Raw genomic sequence first — 21,442 nt, 5'->3', positions numbered from 1 at the left:
AGCAAGAAGGACAACAAAATGTGACCCAATGTTTAGAGTCTGTAAAACTATTCTGTCATTGAAACAACTATTTCTCTCAAATAATATATTGATTATATATATATATATTTTAAAAAGAGGGTATAAAAGCTATTGTTACAAATCTTTTTTTTCTTTTTTTTTCCCTTCATATTTTCTGACATCAAGTGAATTAATTATTTTACTAAGGAAAACTAAAACTATAAACACAAAACATAAATTAAAAGCTATTGACTACACCCTGCTGAATTCAGAGGATTTAGTGTATGAGAATAGTATTTCTATTATATTTGACTATTTCTGTTGAGGAAAGAAAAGAAAAATAAAAAAAAAAATCTGAAACATTGCAAGACAATCTTTATTTGGAACCAAAAGGGGTTACATAGTAGAGAAAAAATGTGTACAGACACCAGAGGTCAGTGAAGCCTATCTTGTCAGCAGGGATTGGGTTGAAGAGTAGGACAAAGGTGCAACTCTAACAAGCATCTGAAATTCATTATATTTCCAAATGTAAATTCCAACACACGTGGGGAGTTTGAACTCTGAGTCCGTATGATATTCTGTACTTACACATAACCCCTACCCCCAAGTCATCTATTATTTTAATGTTTTCTTTACTTATTTTTGACCTTTCCATCACAATGATGTTCATTTAAATTATATATGTATTGCATAGGTATTAACAACATGCTCTCTAATAAAAAATGCTAAGAAACACAGTGTTAATTTTTAGCCTGAACCTGCAAATGCTATTAAAAGAGAGTGGAATACAGCGTGTGTGTATAATTATATATATTTATTATCTTATTTATTTTTTGCTATAGGAGATTTACAAATTTTGTAGTGTTCTTTTTCACACTGTTACATTTCATGAAAGATTATGCCCCGTACAATTAGAAATGATCACAAAGCCAATCAAAGTCACAGATAGATCAGGACTGGAACATCACTCTGACTCAAAAGAGTGAAGAATAGGTTTACTAAGCTATTATGCTAAGTTTCTAATGCACTTTTTTTTTTCTCTCCAGCTATCATTCCCTTTTTATTTTTTCCTCCATTTTTTCCCACTCCTCCTTTTACAAGATTTCTTATGAGAAAAAACAAATCAAAGAGCTTTTAAGTGGAATCTAGCCTTAAGTGCTCCAAAGCCTAAGTGAATCTGAGATCAGATAAAATTAATAAAACCCAGCCCCAAAAGGAATCATCTATGATTGTGTCATTTAAGTTCCTCTACGATTTCCTGCTTAGGAATACAGCTGTCATCTTTCATCTTCTCTTTCTATCTAGACTGTTTTTTCATTTATCTTTAGATGATTCAAATCATTGTAGCTCCAGTGAAAGCAAGTGAACTGTAATAACTTAGAGAAGCTGAGAAATTTTATGTCCTCTGTTCTGTACTTATGTGGCAATAAAAAGTCTTTAAGTTACCATTTTATATTTTTGGTGCTTAGACATTTGCTCCACACTAATTTTGCCAAATTGATTCTGTTTTTCATTCAAGATTTCTTTTAACTTTCCTACAGTACAAAGATATAATCCCTTTCCACTTCTGTTTTTCTATGATGAACATTTTCTTTTGGAACATCCTGTAACTCTATTACCCAGCCTCTTCCTTTGGGATAAACCAGGACTCTGTAATAGTTATTATGTCCTTACTTTCATTTGTCATGTTTGTGTCCACCATTGACCTTCTTTCACTCTTTGCATTTAGTTAGAAGCACTTAATTTATTTTCCAGTTTCTTCAAAAAACATCATGATAAAGCTTCTGTATTTTTCCTTGTTTTAGCTCTGAATTTCTTTATGTATTTTCTATAATTGCAATAATATAATTATTCTAAATGGCTATCTTTATGTTAAAATACATTTTTTTTCTCTCTTCACCAGAGAAAACTAGATTTGGCTTAATTTATTTAATTTTCTTTAACATTCTTTTCTGTCATTCCCTTGTATGTAAACTGGCCTATTAGCTTCATTATCTGCTGCTTTCTTCAACCAATGATAATATTCTCATGTCACTATGGGGAAAATTGAACATACCACACATAAGAAGCTATTAATTTATTACCAGTCCAACCCATTTTTAACAGCCGGATAAACCAAATCACAAATTAATACAAAAAGCCTTGTAATAATGCAGTTAAAATTATTGCACAAAATCATCACAGCATCTACCCCTTTTCTTTGACATTATACTTAATCTTCCAGTTCCCCTGTGGATCCTAAGGTTGACAGTTTCTGTCTTCTTCTTCAAAAAAAAAAAAAACAAAAAAAAAAGGCAAAAGGTGGATGGGTGATTTCTTCAAAGTAAAGCTTCCCCTCTAAAGTCTGTTAATGCCTTATCATTCCCTCTGAAGTCTGTTAACTGTTTATTTACAGGAAGACAGCGGTGTATGTCCTCATTACAAACATTTACAGGTTCATTCTGATATAGATGATGAATGCTTGAACGAAGGAAATAGCTCCCCTGTGTCCAAGAAAGACTCATGGTTGGCTACAACATACAATCAACATACAAATTCTCATGATACAAGATAAAGATCTTATTTAAACAGTGTGGCTATGATGTGTTCTCTTACCATAGCCATTAAATTCACCCTTTCTTTCTTCCTGAGGTGCCCAATCTATTCTTTCTGTTGACCAAATATTCACATAACAGAGGACAGTTGGTTTTCAGCCAATCAGCGTTTGTTTCCTCAGATGATGTTACTCTGCTGCCCTTGGCAGGATCAGAGAACCCTAAAGGGGCTGAGGATACACTGAAGCTCCTGTCTGCCACTGGCATCAGCTTCCTCTTCCAAACTCCTGAGATGCTGTAGGGAGGTGAGGTGCTCTCATCTCAGGACATAGTTGTGAGGAAAAGAGTTGGGATATCTGCAGGTGGGTAAGGAGTCTAGAGTCCAAAGCAGCATTGAGGGTAGTGAAGTATTAGAGCAGGCTGCCTAGGGAAGTAGTTGAGTCACCATCCCCGGAGGTCTTCAAAAAACATGTAGATGTAGAGCTCAGTGACATAGTTTAATGGTGGACTTGGCAGTGCTAGGTTAAAAGTTGGACTAGATGATCTTAGAGATCTTTTCCAACCTAAATGATTCCATGATTTAGGACCTGGTGATAGTTCCTCTACAGGTAGACAAGCTAAGGTTTGCCAGAGCTAAGTGACAAGAGAAGAGATGGGCAGTTGCATGCAGAGTCAAAAAGCAAGAAGAGTTCAGGTTTGTATCTATCCAGGTATAAAGCTGATGTCTGTTTGTGATCAACTACCCTCAGCTCCTCTCACACTTGATGACGAGAAACAGCCACATTTAGGGAACAAGTTCTTGATTTAGACATCTGCATTAGGATGAAGTAAACCACATCTCACTCTAGTGCTGTTTTTCCTCTATTAACTTGTAAAGAGGGTGCAGACAACTATCTCAGATGTTGATACTGGCAGAGTAAAAATCTGTGTTTGGTCAGCTGAATTCCACATACTGTGTCCAGATTAAGGACTCTGAATTTTGACTTCTATTTGGAACAATTCATTGTTTATAAATAATCTTTTTTGTTCAGCAATTACCTGAAATTGCTAGCCACATTTAATATTTTCGCAGCTGACAGCACACTATGAAAGCCAGCCATAGACAAAAAGGAAACAAACACTTCTTCTTTGCATCATCATATAGGAACATCTGCTTAGACTGTGTTCCCACTGAGTAACAAAACTACATGCGTAAAAGCCCCTTTGAGATAGAGTGGATTTGAGGATGGAAAAAAATACACCCAGTACTTTTCCCTTATAAAACCAGAATTTAGCCATTCTGAGATGCCAGGAAAATGGTTCATGAAATCAGAAAGTTTTAAAAAGGGTACTAAGGACTTGAATAACTCCTGTATGTTTGGTATACTGGCAGCAAAATGTCTTTTCCACCAGAATTTCTGCCACAGATCACCATGCTTCTTAAAAAATACAGAGTACTTGAAGCCACATGAAAGCATGTTTGAATTCCAGTGCAGAACTTTAAGCAGCAGAGAACAAAAAGCAACAATAAATTCTTGTTATCTTATGTCAAAGGGTAGGTAGTAGTAGGTCAAGAGCACCATTCTTCTTTGCTGTAATGACCACAAATCAATGTCCTGTCCCTACTCAATGAAGAATTTTAATTCCACTCTTCAAAAACACTTGTCCTGGTCAACAACAAATTACCTCACTCACCCCAAATGAGATTTATATTCTTTATCCGTAACTCTTTCCATATATCATAAAATTCAGCCAAGAAGTCCTGAAAGTTCTACAATGTTTCATATCCTCTTCTGCAAGAGATCCATATTTTCCTCTGGTGACACAAAGTTACCTGGAAAATATGGATAGCCTTAAATTAAAAATGATGTATTAAAGGCAAGCATCCTCACACCTTCAGAAATCTATTAAACGAATCAGTCTAAATTTCACTCGTGAAGCAGTGAACTTCACCAAATCTTTCTCACTGTTTGTGTCTCATTTCGACCATATCTATTAGTAGGGAAATGAAGGTTTCATTTTAATGTCATTTAAGCTACATTAACATTCTTGATCTGATATCTATACAAAGTTTATACAAAAGCAATAGCTATTGGAACATTGGAGTTACATCTTACATTTATACAACACTACAAAAGAATATTTGGTTTCAACTTCAGAAAAATATCTGCCTAATTGAGGATGACTTTCCCATACATCATCTAAAATGTGTTTTAATGGCTGTGATTAGTATTTTCCTAACAGATTGCGTTAACCCATGTAGGCAGAGTGGACAAATGACTCCCATCTACTATTTCTGTAGTATCAGTGCCATGGGAATAAAAAGAGGTACAGCAAAAGAGGACAAACAGCTTTAAGTTTTACTACCTGGTGCAGTCTAGGAAAAGAGGTAGTGACATCATGGTGGGGGAGAAAAGGAGAAAGATGAGTAGATGAAAAGAGATTAATGTTACCTCCCCCTTTTTGGGTCAATTTGTCCAATCATCTTTAACTTGGTACAGAGACTCTGCAAGAAACATATATGCAATTTGAAAGTAAAAAGCAATTTTTAATTGATTATTGCACATAAAATATCTCTAGGATTAAATGAGCAGTTAGATCAAGTATCCATGTGCTTAGCAGTCCAATACAGCACCCAAAAAGTCCTTGCTGGCCAGGCAGGAGAGGAAGCTTGGCCCTTGCAGTTTCAGGGGACAAGCCCTTAGACCTGTTGAGTTGTTGTTGATCCACAGTTGTTGATCCATTAACATTGGTGACTCTGACAACTCAACCCAAACCTTTCTAACCAACCTTAAGCAGGCTCCTTCATTTTTTCTCCATGAGTATTATATACATTTCCAAGTTGATGTTTCTCCTCTTGAAACCTTGAGCTAACAATCCCATCCCAACAACCACACCTCTACCTTTGTTATCTTTCAACAGACTCTCTCACAGCTCTTTCATGACTGAGCAATTTATTCAGAAGTCTGAGAACAGGTGGCCCATGCTGGGCCTGATGGGTGCCTGGGACCGTGGGAACATGGGCTGCTGGTGAAGTGGGAAGAGTGTTGTAGGGGTTATGGAGAAAGATACACCAAGAAGAGGTAAAGGTACAAGAACAGATGGTATATTGAGCCTCTAATTTTTTGTGCCAAGTTTGCGTACTGATCTCAGAGTTTAGAAGCATTATGCTCAAAAGTAAATCCACTAAGGGGTCCACATTAAGTGCTTCATCACACACTGAAACAGATTAGGTAGGTTGCAACCAAGCTGTACGCAACAGGATTGAAGTGAAATATTTAGAGATCTACACTAAATACTTGTTTATATTTAAAGTTTTCATTATTTTATCTTCATGACTAAAGAAATAAATGAAAAGGTTTGTTACAGTGATGTAACAAACACTGTACATAGACACTGTAAATATAGCATGTTTTTTTAAATTATGATGTATAAGGCAAAAACTAACAGCAGTTACTTAATTACTTCATAAAGTTTTGAGTTCTCTAATTGTGATGTTGCTTGACAAAAAAAAAGTGAGTCTGGCAAATAGCTTGATTATTGTGTCTCTTTTTTTAAGCTCAAATAAATGCATTTTTCTTTTGAAAGTGGCATGCTTTCTCTCTTTTTTTTTTCCTTTTCAAAATTATTTGAGAAAAAAAAATCTTGAACATATTTCAACTCATCTATTATATTCAGGAATATATATATATATATTATATTCCCTTTGCAGAACCATACATAGTTTTTTTCAGCACCTTAGTTGTGAAGTACATTAAATACCTTTGAATTAAATTATTTCCATTTTGGTATACTGATATGGTCGCTGGCTTCTATCTTTCTTTACCATCTCATTCACCAAACTAGAGATAGTATCAATTTCCACCCATTCCCTCCTTGATAGCATTTTGAAAAAAGAAAAGTGTAAGAACCTCATAAGCAAATTGTTTTAATTTCTGTAGAAGCGTATGTATGCTGCCTGAAAATGTTGTGGTCATTGCAATTACTTTAATTAAAGAAAGATGCTCTCTGGAAATACCTTTGAACACTACTTCATTCTTTATTTGCTAAACAAAACAAAATTGTTTCTGAGGTCCAGACCAAAAGAATTAAGCTAATATTGTTTCTGTTTATAAATCATTAGTCAGAATGATTCTCAGCCAGTAAACCTCCTGATGTTAAGAGACAGAAACATGCGTACATTAGCCTCTTCTAGCTACTGCTGCTATCAATTTGCTTAACACCTGCTGACGACTGAATAGTCAACTTTAATGCAACATTTAAAGTGCTTTATATTGAAAAACTTGCAAAAGGTCACGTTTCTGTAATTTTTCTATGTTGAAATTCATTGTCAGAATTAGCATCACTTTTTCTCCTTGGGAGCTTTCTAACTTATCTTTTTTCCCATTCTCCCATACATTCCACAATAAAACATTACTTCTTAATATTCTTTGGTTAATATTGATTTCTGCAATCACATTTACAAAAATTTAAATTTATCTTATTCTACAGCCAAATCCAAGATTTTTTGATCAGTGGTAATTCAGTTGCAACAGGAAATTCTAATTGCATTGGGAACATTTCCAGAGAGTATTTAATCTCATTTTAATTTCTAGACAGTTTTTAGCTCAACACCACATGATAGTTTGTTTTACTTCTTATGGTCCTTGCTTTCAAACTTGCTTGTTCTGAATTTTATTACTCTCTTCAGGGTAGTACTAAGAAAGGTTTGGTCCTGGTCAGTTAAAATAGCTGTTAAAATCACAGCCAATTCCCAAATCACCCGTTAAAATTTCACTTTCAATATGCTTTGCTTCCTGCTACTGCTGTTTCCTCTAGGCCATGCCAGGCATTCTCAGCATAGAAGGCAATGCTACCTTCCCTGGCCTACTCAGGTTGAGAAGTTCACAGCTTTGAGGCAAAGGAAGAGGAGATCCATCTCTGCCAGCTGCTTACCACAGCTCCTACTCCCTTTTTTCATCCCCTGATCACTGCTCACCTTCAGAAATAGCAGTTGCCCAGATGGTGTGGTGTTTCTGACATTCTTCACAGGGCAACAAACATGTTTTGAGAGGTGTTATTCCACCCTACAGAAGAAAATAACGTCTTTTTAAAAGCTTACATGCAACACTTTCTATTCCTGATTTGCATAGTAAATATAAGCACACATATAACTTCTGGGTAACTTTTCTGATTGTGAGCTATTGGCATTGATGTGATCATTCCATATGGTAAAACACAAACAGTACTGATAATTTTTCATTCTATAAATCTGGAAAACCCTACGGAATCTCAGTTAAGGAGTACTGGAAGCAGACAAACGTTTTTACATTCATAAAGCTAGATAACACATGGTTCCTACTGACATGCTGTGTCTAACACAGGGAAGAGTCTGGCAGTTAGAATACCTGCATTCAAATTCATGTGGTCAATACACTTCCAGGTGTTAATTTTTAATGTAAGCATAACATTATTAATCTTTCTTACCTCCGTAAATTGCAGTCTTTACATAATATTTGTGAAGGTGCTTTAAATTATTCAAATAAAATTCACTGTGTTCTTTTACATTTGGTTAGTACTTGAGTCAGATTTTATTGCTACAATCATTTTTTCATCTCTTATTCCAAGTATGGTAACTGAAAATGGCATATTTCTCCTCTAAGTCACTGCTGTCACTCATGAGTTCTCTTGGATCTGTATATCTAAATAGTTCAAATAGGGAAAAACAGTAATGTTTTGACATTTTGTTTTTTTGAATGTGCTTTGGTATTAACTAGTAGCAGAAAGCTTCCTGTATTAGGCAATAAAGCAAAGCATTTTTTTCCATAAGTGGAATGTCATGTATTATCAAACTGAGTTCTCCCTGTTTCTAATAGTTTTCCCATGTGTTTATTTAAAGGGTCTTACTGAATCACAGCTTGAATATTTTGATCCTAATTTATTTTGAACCTTTTATTAGATTTGGGTGAGCTGTAAACTTGAATCATTGTTGTTATTTATTAGTGTGCTGCTCCAATACTATGTATGGGGAACAGAATATTAAACATTTAAATTGTTTAGATGACAGTTACCAGAATTAACACCACAGTTTAGTTACAAGAGAAGCTATCTTTTGATATTTTGCTTATTAAAACACCAAATAAGTACTTCAGGAGAAAAAGTCTGACATTTATTATCATTCATTGTTTTATTCTCATTTAACATTTGCATATTTTCTCCATAGATGTATGGAATACTGCGTTAAAATCACAGAATCATGGAATGTTAGGGACTGGAAGGGACCTTGAAAGATCATCTAGTTTAGTCCCCCTGCTGGGGCAGGAACTCCTAGATCAGGACAGCATTACAGAATGTTAGGGATTAAAATGCAACCTATGTTGCGTCTCAAGACATTTAAACACTATACACTTTAAGTAAGGTGTTGTTGCTCACCATGTAAACAGTGTTACACAATGTACTCAGGATTTATGTCACAGTCACTAATGTTTTATAGTGCTGATATTTTTTTTCAAACTGCTATTGGTTCTGGGTGTTTTCCAGCAAATTTTTAGAAATCTTCAACTCAACATGGGAAACCTTAATTTTTTTTTTTTTTATACAGTTAAAAAGTTACTATGTAATAAAGTTTCTAATCTCATTTATCCCTTGCTGATCAGTACAGTACTGTCCCAATTCCAGAACATATTTGTATGGGTTATCTCCTAGTTTGGAAACAGTGTGCACACACTTAGGAGACTGCTCCCTCAACTGTTTATATTTACATTTTGCACATAGTTTTATTACAGCTTGGTGAAAAAAGGGAGAAAAAATCTTCAAAAAAGACATAAACATTTGCACATATGTAGCACAACTTGTTGGAATCCTTTCAAGACTACTATATCTTTAGGTTCTTTCAACCTTACTAAAGTTAAAATAAATTGGAAAGGAGAGAGAAATTAAGAAAACAAATATGACTTGTATTAACAGGGAATAATACAGATATACACTTTAATTCTATGCCCTGTTTAAATGAATGATATGTCTCAGCTGTATTCTAGTTTGAGTGTTATTGTCAAAGGTCACCTCTTTTTTTTTTTCATTGTAGTTGAAGGCTGATTTTTATTTTTATTTTTTAATAAGTTCCTATTCGCCTTTGTTTAAGATACAAGTAGTCAATTTTTCAGGAAAAACATGACTTAGTACTAGAGGAAGCATTCATGGGGGCTAATCTCTTCCCTGGACTCTTTAGGGAAAAAGAAAGAGAGAGAGAAGGAAAGAGACAAAGAGACAGAGACAATCTTCTTTGGAGAATGACTCAGGAGAGAAGCTTAATTTAGACTGGTCTCTGTGTTTAAAATTAGTGATTGTGAATAAGACTTGTTTATCCACCCCACTAATTCTGAGATTATAACATTGATAAAAAATAAAAGCATCCCTAAAAAAAAAAAAAAAAAGGAACTAAATATGTTAGTGTATTGCTATGTGGTTTGTTTCTTATAGAGTAACGCTAATTTAGCCTGTAGGTTTAGAAAGCAATTGAATTTCCACATTAGCATGAAAAATCTAGGAAGTATTTTTCCTGTGGATTTTACAAATAAGCCTGCAAAAGAGAAAGAACTGTTCACTGGATTATTCAACTAATTGTTGTTCAATAATCACAGAGACCATTTATTCTAGTATCTTTAGCTAGATAGAAGGATATACTTTTTCATTTTCCTTTCTTTTAATTTCCTATGTAGGTAATATGCTGTTTATTTGTCAATTAACAACCATAGTAGATATATTGTAAAATACTAATTGGGGGTTGTAGAATAAATAGGAAAGATTTCAGCCACTTTCCTTTATTTCTTAAGGTCTTTCTCCCACTTTTTTAGACAGCTATGCAACTCAAGTTATGGATCTACTTTATGAAGTTGCTTCTGCATTCCAGTAATCTAGTTAAGAGAAGCACAACTGCACAGATCATGTTTGTAGATGCTAAAGTTGAATGTCATCCACTCCTTTCCTTTTAAAACATCTCCAATGTTTTTAGGATGTGCCCTGTTTCAGTCTTGATCAGCAACTGGACTGTCAAAACCTCTCTGAACATCTCAACAGCCTGGCTATATTGCAGAACATGTACAGTGCAATGATGGCTCTCACCCAACACCTAATCTGAATACCACCAATCCTTTTCTAAACAGCCAAAACACAAAGGGTGGCATCAGACTCATCATGGGACTGTCCACTAGCAAACCGAGTAAGCAGGGCTTCTTGGTTTTGAGTCCAAAGGGAGTAAAAGACCCACTCTGCCACCTTCAGCCATTTACTGTGCAGACTCTGATGCAACTACTATGCTCAGCACAGGACATTGACTGAATTGGGAGGGAATGTAAAAGCCCAAGAGCAGAACATCTTTTAAGAATAACGGATTGATTGGGACACCCTTTTGTCAAATATGAGCAATGTGTAGAGAGAAGAAAAGTTGGGCTATCGGTTCATCATCCTGAGAAGGGCTTGACTATGACTACTGCAGCTGTGTAAGGTGTGAAGGGGATCAATTTTACTACCAATGGGTTACTACAGCTAATTAAAATTATACATTATTTTGTTTGGCTTTCTGTCTCTTTATGATAAACTTCTGTTGGTTAAACTCAGGTGTTTAACCTGTTGCCTGTTAATAAGGAAGATGTGTTCCCTTTTAATAATCAGGAAAATGCAATTTGGTTATCCAGAGGGCTGTGTGCTGACTTAAGCTGCAGATTTTGTGTGTTTTATGTCTACAATCTGAAAATGCAGTCCCTGAGGCATTTCTGTATTGTCATAGCTCAGAAGTCTGATGTGCTGAGGTGAGGTTATACCATTACTAAATTGATTGACAAAGAGGTGTTTCGCAAGAGATGTTAGTTTCAAAGAGGTCTTTGTTTTGCTGGAAGACATGGCAGGCAATGATCAGGTGGCAGAAAGGAACATAAAATTGTAAGTTGGGTCAGTCTTGCAACAGGATAGTGCTGTCACAGTCAGTAGGGCTTAATGGAGTAGTTGCAACACATAGCAGGGAAAAAGGGCATGGCCAGGAATAGATAACAAGAAATAAGCTTTAAAAGATAAAGAAAAAAGGGGAAATAAATAAGAAATCATTTGGCCAAGCCCAGCGTAGACAGATGTGTAGACACAGAAGAAAATATTAAAAATAGATATGTTTTCCTTTTTTAAGGAAGATTCATAAAACATAAAAAATATCTATTTTACATAATATTTCAGGTCAGGTTTTTTAGGTTTTTTTTTTTTTTTGTCTTGCATGCAGTTGTTTGATAATCATCTGCTACAAATATTTCACAGCATATGGTATTCCCAAAAATGATGTTTCAGATCCAATAAAGAAAGCCACTTGCTGTTCTTGAAATGTCATTCCAAACAAAGTAACCCTGACTCAGTAGTTCACAAGGCATCAAAAGCTGCTTATTTGCAAACAATCACTAGGAGTTAGTATTTCAGTGCTTGCAATCCTTACGTAAGTTGGATTGATATTATCCCAGTTTGTAAAAAGACTACAGTATGGTGATCATCTTGAGAGCAATGTAACTTTCCTTACCAGGAATGTTGGTGGATCCCTGACCATGTGTGGGGGAAAGTATTTTTAATGATGTCCGTTCAGACAGCTCTGGAATTCACAAGGAACACAATTTATCTGTTTATTTATTTTGGCCATAGAGACAGTAGATGACCGTTCTAATTTTGCATTGATTGTGAGATGTCTATCTTTTTCACCACGTGCAGGAGATTTCACATATCCCTCAGATTTTTCACTGTATTTAGAGAAGGGACTGTAACACCTGTTTCTATTGTGAATTCTGGTGACAACTGAATGCTGAACTAATTTTTACACTGCCTGCAAGGCATTCCTTTCCTCATCTTCTCTTACATATTTTTGCTGGAAAGGATATCTTCCCACTTGCATTCTTCAAAAACTTAGTTTTTGACAACTTTAGAAGCTGTTTTAAAGCTTGAACAGTTTGTTCCATGTTTACTTGTGTTAAGTAACCTTGTTTTCAAAACCACAACTCCATCAGAACACTACCCTCCAGTGATTTGTATTCTCTTTGAAGCAGCTATTTATAGATGAAATCACTACTGAGTCAGAAATACAAACTTCTGTTCTGCATAATATATGTGATTTTTCAAACAATGTTTCACATTAAAAATTCCATCTATTCCACAAACATAGGGAATGGGAGGTGTGGGATTTTCAGAAGCCACATAGAATTAGTTTCCACTAATGTTAAGGAAATTTGGTACCCCAACCTCTCAGGCACATATGAAAACTTTCTTTTTTACCATGCAAACAGAAGACAACTTGCATGTGTTTTGCACTAGTGCTTTTAAAAGTTATTTTTCATAAAGAATTATTTCATTATTTCTAACTTTACTGATGCCACTTAGAAAGCAAAAAAAACAAAAAAAAAGGTGTTTGTTTAGACTGCAAAGTTAAAATCACACAAAGAAACATATTTATTAGGGGTTATACATTTGTAAGACTTTGAAAAATATGTTTTCCTTCTACTAATTAAAATTAATCCTTAATCTTGCTTGTATTTGAGGGCAGCTGCTCTGTTTTTGCTCTGTTTTAGTTAGTGGCATGCCATGTATGTCAAATCTTGTAAAAGACTTCAGTAAAAGCTAGGAAAGCAGCCAATAAAACTAAGTGAAATTTATACCCTTTCCCAAAGTGATACTTCTGGCCTGACCTATAGAACTCACAACTCTCCTTCACCTCTCATGCTGATTTCAACATTGTACCTTGACTGAGCAAATTTTGTGTTTCCTGACACTGCATTCATACAGTTCAGTAGACACCTGATGGAGATGAACTGCTGAATCTCTGTTTTTCATACCATAAATGGATCTTGGTTCATTAGCAGTGCTCAGACAACATGATGTTCTGCTGAGTCAGTATACTTAGGGGGACATTATAACATATTTTTCAAGCTGATAGATGATGGAAGTATTTTCCCTCTGTAGATTTGAGAGGAAAAGACATAATCTGCCAGAGCCCCACGGCTGTTCAATGACATTTTAATAGAACTATTGCACTGTTGGCTACCTGGCTATCAATATGCATTCAGTTGCAATTCTTGTCCTTACCTTGGACCTTAGAATTGAAGCTATATGTATTATTTTGATTTGGTGAAAGTTTATATCAAACATTCAATTACACTACAGGGTGTTCTTTCTTGCTACTTCATACTTGCACACACAATCCACCTAAGATGCACATGCTCTGGACATAAAAATTTCTATTATTTTAACCTCTTTTGCCATTTGTCACGAGCAGTCATGTTGTCTCTGCTCTCCATCAGTTTCTACACCTCCCAACAAATGCCTTTAAGAAGAGGCTGCAATGGGTAAGAAGTCAAGTTTGGCAGACCAGTAACTGAGTGAAGTTGTCTATGTCTAGTGTTACTGATTTGCTGCTGGCTAGGACTGCAGATCAAGTCTGAAGGAGGTTGGGTTGGACCTGTATTCCAGTTAAGTCAACGGAAAGATTCCTTTTGGCTTCATTAAACTTTTGACCAAGCCTGTTAAGCACAAAATTAAATGTTCTTTTTGCACAGACACAGCAAGGTGTAGGTTGCTTAGGTGGTATGTTTCTTATGCCTCATATTTCTTATGTTCAGTTTTAACAAGGTTTTGTAATATTGCAGATATGCAAACATTGCTCCAGAATGTCTCTACTATTTGGAAATCCACATTTCTACAGCAAGGTTACATGTTACCGGATCATGTTGCTTGTTTCAAGGAAATATATAGGTTACATTGCCTAAGATTAATGAGTAACTGCAAGTGGCCCCACTATGTAGGTAAGAGGTACCTGAGATCTTTCACTCCCTGTCCTCCTTTATTCACAATACCTTTGGCTTCAACTATAAAAGCCAGAAGTTTTGACTATTTTTAGCAACCTTATAAACAACAAGAACTAACTAACTGAAAAAAAGTATATATATAAGAAGAAAACTTGTTTTCCTGCAGCCCTGGTTCACCCCTTTCACCTGTAGTGCAGAAGGGAAATAGTGTGCTAATTTCTTCAGTGTTTGTTTTCTCCTTTGCACTTGCTCAGACCATGCACTCCCTCCACTGGCATAAAAACTATTTAAATCCTTCAAATTGCCTTCTAACTCTCTCTGCCCATCAGCTTTGTGCCAAAATAAATGCAGTGTTATCTGCTAAGTGTATCTAATGAGCACTTCAGAAAGAATTCAATGGCTTTCAAACTGAGCTTAAAAAAGAAAAAGAAAAAAAAAAAGCCAACCGACTGCAGAAAAAAATAATAACAATAACAATAAAAACCTTTCCCTTCATTCAGTTTTTCCTTGGGAAGGCTTTCATTCCACTTCATTAATTTTCATGCTAGCTGAATGAGTCCATGCTTCTGGGTGCTGCTGGGTTCACGTGGCATCTATTACATTAAAGATATTGCATATAACGTCTGTTTGCCAGCAGACTTACGAGGAGAGCATAAGCAGTAGAAGCCACGATACGTTATTTAGTAAAATCAAGAGTAAATGAAAATTAATTTCTGATAAGCTAGTACTGTAACGAGATGAAACACATGGGTTAACAGACTTGTGGAGATAGAAATAAACTGTGATGTGAAAATATAATCTCCGTAATCAAAATGACAGAAACCTTGCCTTCAACATGACCTTTCTCTCTTCTCTCCATATCAAAAGACCATTGTTTTTATTCTCTCCAGAGTGTAATTATCCCGGGGAAGTCTAAACTCTTCAAATGAGAATGCTCTCTGGCTGCCAGGCGTGGGTGGGCATTCAAGAGTGTCCTGGTTCCATGTGAGGATGTGGTGTGGGCATCCAGCATCCACCCCATACATGCCAGTTTCTGCTAGAAAGAAATACAAGTGCATAGCAAGGGGGACACAATGTACCTTTTTTTTACCTTTCTTTCTTTCTTTCTTTCTTTCTTTCTTTCTTTCTTTCTTTCTTTCTTTCTTTCTTTCTTTCTTTCTTTCTTTCTTTCTTTCTTTCTTTTTTTTTTTTAAAGAAGTAGTATAAGCAGACTGAAAATTCGGGTGATATATTCTGAACACGTCAGAAGGACAGAAGACATGCAAATATCTACACAAAAGTTAGAAATATGCAGAAAACAAGATAGACAGCTCTGACTTGTATGTACTTCAATTTTTACTTGTTTCCCATCCTACTTGAACACACACAGAAAAATAAAATTCAGTTAAGTAAAGGAAAGTATCTGAGGAAACCCATTAAGCACCTCAGTCCAACCAATTGTGCTTTTACTTACTTTTACAACTGTCCCAAATACTGTTCCTCAGCCTGTTTTTAATCAGATTTAAGACAGTTTGAATTGGAAGTGAAATTTAATGAGACATAGAAATGTTAGTACAAATATTTAATCTCAGACTCAGGCAAATGTTGAGTTTATTCTCCTAATTCTGAAATTCTGCTTTTAAAATATAAAGTACAATCAGCTGTGTCTCTTCTTCATAATTGTATTCTGCTTATTGCTTGTGGTTTTGGCTTTCTGAAAGTTAAAAACAGGTGGTACTCTTGACTATTTTATGTTCCTTGTTCAAGACATTTCTGAGAAGACATTTCTCTTCAGTGTAATCTCTGGCTTGCAGTCTGTCCTCCATCTCTAAAACAGCAGGCCCAAAGCTCCTTCTACTTCTGGCCAGGCACAGTGGCCAGTAAATAACAAGAAAAGCAGCTTCTCTGAAACTAATGTCTTCTTGATTTCTCCAAAGGACTTCCATAATGAGAAAAGCCTGCTAACATAAGGCATACCGTGCAAGTCAATGTGACCTAAACCTTTTATTCTCTTGCAAATTAAGGCAGATTCTATTCAATAAACCTGTCCTTCACCAGACAGCTATGTTCTTGCAGGCTCACTGCAGTCTCTGCCTCTAACAGGATCTCCCTCTCAAAGGCGTTGCTTGCATCAGCTAATATCTGATTGTTATATAGTTTTATCTTTACATTTTGAATTGTATCAAAAAGAAGGATAATTTGAGCTGTCAGTTCGAAACTACCCTGTTCAGGTTATAGCTCCTTAACTATTTGTTGATCTATGCCTTATGTAGATAGTATATTACTTTCCTGTTTCTTTCTCTAGAACCTGTTATTAAAAAGGATGTGAATATTGTCACTTTTCCGGAAATTAAAATAAGTAGGCATAATATGGCATGTCTGTCTTTTTAAGGCATATATTTATTTAAAAAAAAAAAGTTACCATTTAATCCTTCAGTTTCCTCATTTTTACTTCTACAGGCCTCAGCTTTGTAAAGGTTTAAACATGTATTTAATATTAGCAATTCGAAGCCATCAGCTACATTTACTACACTTACTATCATGCACTTACTAACAACTCTGTACAATTAAAAAAAAATCAAAATATTAAAGCATTTTTTCCTAGTTTTTTGCTACATGCTACGTGGATTTATAAATACTCAACTTCTATTGATGCTGGGGGAGCTACAGGATAGTGGCTTAAGACTCTATTGCATAGTGTCTTTGCGTAGAATTACTTTTTTTAATACTTGTGTCAATTTTTAGTGTTGAAAACAGAGTTAGTGATTAGCGTGACATCTAAAGGGACCTGAAGAATCCTTTTCACCAAGCATATTTGAAAAAGAAGCTCTTGACCAAGTATATACCATGGCTGACAAAAGCTCTTCTGCACAGGCTACACAACACTGATCTAATAATCACAAATTCCATCTGATGAGCTATGCTCAATTAACCATCAGAAATTTGAAAAGTTGGATGTAGTCTATGGAGAAATGGATCATCTTTCCAAATAAGTTTCCCATATCCACCAGTGGCTCGAATCCATTGAGAATCTTTCCAAAAGCCAAATGGTTGACATCACTCTTCTGCCGAAAACTCACAAAGAATTTTTGGCTTCATACTGAGTCACATATACTAAGGAAAACTTTGACCTAGAAAAGTGATTTCAGTGCAGTGAACTAAAAATAAAAAACTTTTTCAAACTCTCCTCATCTTGCTGCAGCCTTACCTGATAACCAGTGCAAAGACCTTCAATAAGGGGGAAGAAAAAAATTTAAAGTAGGAATCTTGAAATATGATACTAGATTCTTCAGTAAAAGATATGTATTGTTTTGGAACCTCAACCTAAAATCCAATTTTCTATACATATATAACATTCAGTGATAGATTAAACTTGTATGGACTAAGGATTAATTTGCACTCTTAGTAGCATTTTTATTACTCTTATTATTAAGGAAAAGAGATACTGACAAATATTCCAGGAATATTTTATAAAAGTCTGTAAAAATGTGCTGTAAAATAAATAAATAAATGAGTAAATAAATAAATAAATCCTTGAAGATATGCTTATGATAGTAGTTTGATGTAGCACTATTGGAAGGAATGAATAACAGCAATTTAAAATTTCTCTAGTCACGTTTAGAGTTTCTCATACACTTAGTCAGCAGGAAAGAGTCAAAGGGGGTTTGACAAGACAATGAATCCAAGTCTAAGCTGGCAAAGCATTGTTAGCAAAAAGGATAATTAGGAGAAATTTTAGTTAGATTAGCACAGACTCTTTCCAAATTCACAAACTCCCCTAATTTAGTTCAGGGCTTCATGGCAGTGTCAAATTTTTCCTTGCTTCATGACAATAAGAACATTTAAGAGAATAACCTCTGATTTTTATTTTTTTAACATATATATATATATTTAATTATGTAACTCAACACATGTAAAAATTTATTAATTACTTCTTGTGATGAATTTCATGATAAGGGTGTATTTGCCAGATAAGCCATTACATTTGGTGTGGTTTGTGAAGGTTATAATGTATTTTTATCATTTATTTTTTTTCCTTTTTGTGTTTTATGTATTGCTAAAATTGGAAGCTGTCATTAAAGAGAAAAAAATGTCAGATAATAGACATATTCCTTGAAAGAGCCAGAAGAAGCTAGCAACATCATTTTAAAAACAACATCTACTGCTTTCAGTAAATCCAGCATTAGATATCAAGTGATCAATAGCTTGTATCCTAATAAACCCATGAATATTTTTTTATCAGTCTAAAATTCTCGTTGTCAGAATTTTATCCTGAATTTAATATGCACTCAATCCTAATCCAACACATGTTAGAGCAATATACAAATATCTATCATCTTTGCAATTGAGGGTACTTTTTCATGTTATTCTTTTTTTGTTGTTATTGTCATCATATAGAGAGATCTGATAGTGTCTAAAATCGCAACATGAACAAAAATCATCAAAAAATCTATGCCATCTGTCGATTACTTATTATTTAGTTAACCAAAATCATCAAAAAGACTACGACATCTGTCAGTTAGTTATTATTTAGTTGCCATCATAAAATAACATATGTTCATTTTTCTATCTTTTCTTTCTCTATTGGTTAAATGTTAGACATTAAAATTGAACTAGTCCAATAGATACTGCATCTTTTTGATACAGGGAAAAAAAAGCATTCAGACAAATGTAGCACAAACATAAGAATAGAAACAGAAAGCTAATTATTGCATAGTCATGATGTTAGCAAAAGTGTCTTCTGTAGATGAAGAATTAATTTTCCAGCCAAAAAAGTTTCGGCACCAATTTACCTAATGTTCTAGTGAGTAGATTCAAGAGGCATACTTCACACTCTTGGAATTCACCTTCCTGGCAATTTCCTTCTTCACTGTTCAGTCTTATTGCTCTGTCCATTTTTAGAGGAATGAACTGTTTTCTGGAAGGAGAAGATTTATGTTAATTAATGTTGATAGAAAATAGAAGCAACCTTCCTGTACTAGACTCATGTATTTACAGTCCACTGTGAATTCTTAGGATCTTTTTGAAGCATAATATACACTGATGTTAATGAGTGCAACTGGCATAATATTTCTGGTTCAATATTTCTCCCTCAGTTGTACACAAGAATTCTCCTGCATTAATAAGAATAGTCCCTTAACCTAGAAAGAATCTCTTGGCATGGAACTGTTTCTTCATGCCTGGATTGCCCAGCAGATGTGGTGAGCTGACCACACTTTTCCACTTCCTTGGAAAAGGAAGACATTTGTAATGAATAGATATATCTGTAAAAATAAGGTAGCCTCCCAATACTTGTGTTCTTCTTTAGTTAGATGAAGTTGAATACAAGAATGGCAAATGATTTTATGAGTTTCTGATCACCCCAGGGACTGTGGTGAATTTGCAGAAGTCTCAGAGGATATTCTGGGAACTGTCATTTATCAGCAACCCTATTTGTCCCAGAGGGGCAAATGAATGAGGAAACTCCGTGATGTAATTCTGTAAGGACTGCCTTTCTCTTGGCCATGTCTGTACTTTCTCCCCAGGGAATGGTGTTGATCATGCTCTTGATTTAGGGCATAAGGATTTGGATCTCCAGCAAGTGACTGAATATAACCCACAGTCTTGGAGATGGTACGGAATTGTTAAGTTTCCAAGTAGTCAGAACTGCACTTCCAAAATAGTCAACTTCTTTATTTGTCATTTACTTTTTCTCCCCTAGAGGTTGCTTTGTAATGTGTTTGTCTGTCTTAGAAAAAGTCTTAGTCTTAGACTTTGAAAATAACATATTGCTAGGCCATGTTTTAGGAAAGTGTCTTGTAAAAGGGCAAATATTAACACAAATCAATTTTTTAAATATCTGATTCAAAAGCACTAGTAATAACTACAATTTATGTCTGTGCATCAGTAGGAATTCATATGTAAAGTAATAACCACAACATCAGAGATACTTTGCTGAGAATGTGGATAGATGCTGGCCTCACCGAAGACTCCTTGAAGTCAGCAGTATTTTTTAAATGTCATTTGATTAGAAATATGTTTAAGCATAATTTAAAACAAATCTTTTTAAAACTCCACACTTAAAACTTCACCTAAGTAGTACTGTGCTGAGCACACATTTTAAGAGTCCTGAAAATTCTTGCATTCTCATATAGTGCAATTTCAATAGTTTCAAACCAAAATTTTTTAATCCAACACAAAAAATAAAAATAAAAAATTGTTGCACAAAATATTCTGGAAAAAAATCCCTTTCAAAACAAACCAGATTTTTAATAACATTTGCATGAATAATAAATCAAATAATTTAAAAAAAATAACTTTTCTGTCACACAGAACAGATTTCTCAGACATACCTAAATTTTTTTTTCCTGTAAATATACATATTTTTGTTTAATCTTTATAAAAGGAACTTGTTCCTTCAAGGAAGAAAAATATTTTTTTCTTCATACTGATCAACCTACCCCATTTGAGAAGTTTCCCTCACTGGAAAATTCTTCTAATCTTGTCCAAGGTCAAAAAGCAATTGCTATTTGATGGGTGTTTGGTAGGCTGTGTGAAAGGAATCGGCAATGTCAGTTTTGTTCCCAGTCAACAAATGTCCAACACAGCTGTCATTAATTGGCATTCTTGTTGGCAGCCTCTGTGGAGAGGCGAAAGGCTAATGTACATGGAAGCTGACCTATTTTCTGACTTTATTAGTAGTTCTGCAGAACAGGCTCTCAGTGTGAGGAGGTGGACACTGGTTCTTGCTGCAGTTGCTGAGGCTGTAGGCTTTCTTTGGATAAATAAACTTGGTTTCCAAAGCTCCCAGTCTGGCACCATTCATACATGCTGAAACCCAGTCAAACAGAAATATTCATACAAATAGTAACTTGATGATACACTGTTTGAAACAAAGTGTATTAGTACTCTCACTGAGAAAACTATAGCTGTTAAGTTTCTTTCCAGAAAGCTATTTGTTAATTAAGTGTTCCTGTTTCTTTTGCCAATAATCTTTTCAAGTAGATAATGGACATATGCTGCCAAATACTAATTCTGTTATTCAGCTGTCCATAATTTCTAACATTGAACCACGCTGATTTTCCAAGCAATGTTTGTTGAGCTTGGTAAGCACAAGAAAATGTCTTTGTAGGCAAATACATAATGAAAGTACCTCTTCCTATCTAAGAT

General features: G+C 34.9%; 1 long non-coding RNA gene across 1 annotated transcript; it reads right to left on the bottom strand.

The window, feature by feature from the left end:
* Positions 1 to 423: 423 nt before the first annotated feature.
* LOC308192399 lies at positions 424 to 19,582 on the bottom strand. Its single transcript, XR_013948778.1, has 3 exons — positions 19,121 to 19,582; positions 7,492 to 7,579; positions 424 to 5,019 (listed from the first exon to the last, which is right to left on the bottom strand). It is a non-coding gene; the product is annotated as an uncharacterized lncRNA (long non-coding RNA).
* Positions 19,583 to 21,442: the final 1,860 nt, after the last annotated feature.

The sequence above is a fragment of the Anser brachyrhynchus genome (genome assembly GCF_964034855.1).
Source record: "Anser brachyrhynchus genome assembly, chromosome: 3".
NCBI lineage: Eukaryota > Metazoa > Chordata > Aves > Anseriformes > Anatidae > Anser > Anser brachyrhynchus.
This window is presented reverse-complemented; position numbering and strand designations above follow the sequence as displayed.